The sequence below is a fragment of the Lucilia sericata genome, unplaced genomic scaffold (assembly GCF_015586225.1).
Source record: "Lucilia sericata isolate MDLA Ls3-8-SP2 unplaced genomic scaffold, ASM1558622v1 Contig002107F_arrow, whole genome shotgun sequence".
Taxonomy (NCBI): domain Eukaryota; kingdom Metazoa; phylum Arthropoda; class Insecta; order Diptera; family Calliphoridae; genus Lucilia; species Lucilia sericata.
The window spans coordinates 65,923-70,978 of NW_023995957.1; the positions used below are offsets into that span (position 1 = coordinate 65,923).

Here is a 5,056-nt window from a genome sequence, read left to right on the forward strand (position 1 = left end):
ATGGTGGGTATATAAGATTCGGCATAGCCGAATATAACACTCTTAATTGTTAGCTTTGGATATCAAGGTTTTTTATTGCCATATTAGCAGAGTGCTCTTCCTCTTTTATTTTGAGCGATTTTTCTTTAAGTTTTATAAGGTGATCTAGTTTTGAACTTAAATCAAAATGGTATTTTTCAGCGTTAGAAAGATTTGAAATTATGAGATTCAATTTCGCTTCAGGCTTAGAATTTACTTTTTTTATTCTTGATGGTTGATTTTCTTTATCTTCCGATTCCTGAGAATATTCACTCTTTTCAACACATTTTTCATCGTCAAATTCCATACAGTCATCATTTTCAAATAAAGCTCTTAAACTTTGTTCCTCATTTGGAATTGTCTCACTTGCGCATTTTGGTGTACCGAAGAATTTAATAGTAGCAGCTTCAATTCCTGCAGCTTGAACAATTTGTTCCTCTGCTGGTGATAATAATAATTCCTCGTACGGTCCACCACCAGTTTTTTTCTTAAACTGCTTGTTGAAGGATAGTTTCTTTTTTGCGTTATGTTTTTGGTCTGCAAACACCTAAAAATTAAAAATAAATTTTATTTTGCAATGATACTATAAAATATAGATAAAATCTGACATACTTTCCGCCACATTGCCGCCTATTTCACTGGTGGACCATAAGCGTTCAAAAGGTCCGTAAGTTCATCCCATAACCTATTTGAAAAAGCCTTACCTTGTCCAGAATTTTGAATTATATTTTTGGCCAAGTTGGGATGGTTCATCATAAATTCGGCCATTAGTTCCTTCAGTTTGCCATTAATTTTGTTTATATTTGTCCTAAAAACAAATTTATTTTGAGTCGCTAAAAATATGTTTAATATGTATGTATGTATACTTACATTTTAAATTCTTAAACAAACAATAAATGTAATAATTATTCACAAAAATTCAATATGCAATTAGCTTTTTTTAATTAAAAACAAGTCAGAGTGCTATATTCGGCTGAGCCGAATCTTAAGTACCCTCCACCAGCTACTTATACATATATTAATACTTTTATAATTGATCAAATATTTGTAGAAATAAGTTTTCTCATGTCTTGAGTAGAAAAAATACAAAGATTTAAACAGCTTAAATCTATTACAATTCCATGATTTATTGAACATTACAAACACCATTTTCTTTTTATACCCTCCACCACCATCAGTGGTGATAGAGGGTATATATAACTTTGTCATTCCGTGTGTAACACCAAGAAATATTCATCTGAGACCCAACAAAGTATATATATTCTTGGACCTTATGAAATTCGGAGTCGATTTAGCTATGTCCGTCTGTCCGTCCGTCCGTCTGTCTGTCTGTCTGTCTGTATAAAACATTCTCACGTTAACACGAAGCAACAAAAATTATCGAAATTCACCCAAAATATTTATTATTATCCTAGGCAGTTTGGTATTAAAATAAGCAAAATCGGTTCACATCCGGAAATGTTATGTATCAAAATTTGAAACAACCTCGAAAAAATAAGCATTTTTTACACATTCTGATGTAATTTTCTCGAAAACTATGCAAGATAATTCCATGAAAATCACCATACATTCGTTTCTACACAAGAGCTTGACTACTGCTGAAAATTGTCAGAATCGGTCAACAATTTCATATACCTCCCATACAAAAGTACATATTCCCGGAAAATGGATTTTTTGTTAATAACTTCCGTCACAATTTCGAAATCTTTACAAAATTTTACAAATTAAAATCTTATGTGAATAGAATTCATTCAGAGAAAAAATTTTCTGGATCGGTCCATAATTGGACATAGCTCCCATACAAGGTCCCCTCCCGAAAATAACTTAAACGCAAATAATTCATTACTAAATTAAGACATCCATATAAAATTTGGTACAAGTATTGCTCTCACATACAGAAATATTACTGTAAAATTTTTGTTCCATCGATCCATAATTGGTCATAGCTCCCATACAAGGTCCCCTCCCGAAAATCACTTAAACGCGCATAACTCATTACTAAATTAAGATATCCATATAAAATTTGTCATAAGTATTTCTCATACGCAAGGAAATTTTACTGTGAAAGATTTTTCTGATCGGTCCATAATTGGTCATAGCTCCCATACAAGGTCCCCTCCCGAAAATCACTTAAACGCGCATAACTCACTACTAAATTAAGATATCCATATAAAATTTGGTACTAGTATTACTCATATGCACAGAAATATTACTGTGAAATTTTTCTCCGAGCGGTCCATAATTGGTCATAGCTCCTATACAAGGTCCCCTCCCAAAAATCACTTAAACGCATATAACTCATTACAAAATTAAGATATCCACATAAAATTTGGTACAAGTATTGCTCATATGCACGAAAATATTACTGTGAAATTTTTCTCCGAGCGGTCCATAATTGGTCATAGCTCCCATACAAGGTCCCCTCCCGAAAATCACTTAAACGCACATAACTCATTACAAAATTAAGATATCCACATATGCACGAAAATATTACTGTGAAAGTTTTTTCCGATCGGTCCATAATTGGTTATAGCTCCCGTACAAGGTCCCCTTCCGAAAATCACTTAAACGCACATAACTAATTACTAAATTAAGATATTTATATAAAGTTTAGCACAAGCATTGCTCATATACAGACAAATATTACTGTGAATTTGTTTTCCTATCGGTCCATAATTGATCATAGCTCCCAAAGTCCCTTTCAGAAAAACACTTAAAGGCACATAACTCATTATCAAATAGTGATACCCATAAAACATTTGGCATAAATACTACTTTTGTACACAGAAATGTTATTTGAGCATTTTTTCATGATCGGTCCAACTTTGGTCATAGCTCCCATACAAGGTTCCCTCCCGAAAATCACTTAAATGCACATAACTCATTACAAAATATTGATATCCATACATTTAGCAAAAATATTGCTCTTATATACATAAATTAAACTATAAAATTGTTTTACGATCGGTCCATATTTGGTCATAGCTCTTATACTAGGTCCCCTCCAGAAAATCACTTAAATGCACAATATTCATTACCAAATAATGATATAGATACAGAATTTTTAAATTTTGTCTTTATATACATAATTGGTCATAGCTCCCATACAAGGTCCTTTTACGAAAATTTCTTAAACGCACATTACTCATTACCAAATAAAGCTATTGATAAAAAATTTGGCCCAAATATTAATTTTGTATACAAAAATTCTATTTCCAGATTTTTTCACGATCGGTTCATAACATAGGTGCAGTCGGTCCCATACAAGGTTCCCTTCAGAAAATCACTTAAACACACATTACTTATTACTAAATTACGATATAGATACAAAATTTGACTGAAATATAGCTTTTATGAACAGAAATTTTGCTTAAAAAAATTTTTTACGATCGGTCTATAATTGGTCATATCTCCCATACTATGTCCTGCCCCTAAAAGCGCTTTAACCGTAGTTAACTCGTTGCATTATCAATTTGTGTAGAACAAAATTATATATATTTATTTTGAAAATCCTTAAATCTTTTACACACATGCATACATGCAAATTACTAAATATCGCTAAGCGCTATAAAAATAAAAAGAAAATGGTGTTTGTAATGTTCAATAAATCATGGAATTGTAATAGATTTAAGCTGTTTAAATCTTTGTATTTTTTCTATTCAAGACATGAGAAAACTTATTTCTACAAATATTTGATCAATTAGAAAAGTATTAATATATGTATAAGTAGCTGGTGGAGGGTCCTTAAGATTCGGCTCAGCCGAATATAGCACTCTGACTTGTTTTCTTTTCTGTTGTTAAAAAAGAAATTGTTGCTAACGTGCGATCAAGTAAAATTGACAAATCTAAACAAGTAACTGTTTATATTTTTTTGTTGTTTTATTTATTTTAGAATTTTCTTATGAAGTAAGAAATATTGAGAGCATGACATGGTATGATCCAAGAAGAAATAAATCTTAATAAAAAGAGAGTCTGCCTTATATTATTAGTGCTTCGCGCGTTCATTAAGTAAGGTAGACGATAGTTTTTTTATTATGTTGAATTAATGTACAAAAATTAATAAAACACACCCGATTGTATTAATTTTTACATATTTTTGCTTCCGCGAGGCACTAACGTAAGGCAGTAGAACCTGGGGCCAAAACGTCGCTCTCGTGATCGAATGACTTTAGTCGAAATTCTAAAGATGACGAACCTATTCAAATGAGCCAAAAAAATATTGTTCAAAAACGTAGTATTTAGAAAAAACAAGTCAGAATGCTATATTCGGCTGAGCCGAATCTTAAGGACCCTCCACCAGCTACTTATACATATATTAATACTTTTCTAATTGATCAAATATTTGTAGAAATAAGTTTTCTCATGTCTTGAATAGAAAAAATACAAAGATTTAAACAGCTTAAATCTATTACAATTCCATGATTTATTGAACATTACAAACACCATTTTCTTTTTCTTTTTATAGCGCTTAGCGATATTTAGTAATTTGCATGTATGCATGTGTGTAAAAGATTAAGGATTTTCAAAATAAATATATATAACTTTGTTCTACACAAATTGATAATGCAACGACTTAACTACGGTTAAAGCGCTTTTAGGGGCAGGACATAGTATGGGAGATATGACCAATTATAGACCGATCGTAAAAAATTTTTAAGCAAAATTTCTGTTCATAAAAGCTATATTTCAGTCAAATTTTGTATCTATATCGTAATTTAGTAATAAGTAATGTGTGTTTAAGTGATTTTCTGAAGGGAACCTTGTATGGGACCGACCGCACCTATGTTATGAACCGATCGTGAAAAAATCTTGAAATAGAATTTTGTATACAAAATTAATATTTGGGCCAAATTTTTATCAATAGCTTTATTTGGTAATGAGTAATGTGCGTTTAAGAGATTTTCGTAAAGGACCTTGTATGGGAGCTATGACCAATTATGTATATAAAGACAAAATTTAAAAATTCTGTATCTATATCATTATTTGGTAATGAATATTGTGCATTAAGTGATTTCTGGAGGGGAGCTAGTATAAGAGC

General features: G+C 31.2%; 1 pseudogene; it reads right to left on the minus strand.

Annotated features, from left to right (window-relative positions):
- Positions 1–235: 235 nt before the first annotated feature.
- LOC119613400 lies at positions 236–807 on the minus strand (annotated as a pseudogene).
- Between the last annotated feature and the right edge of the window lie 4,249 nt (positions 808–5,056).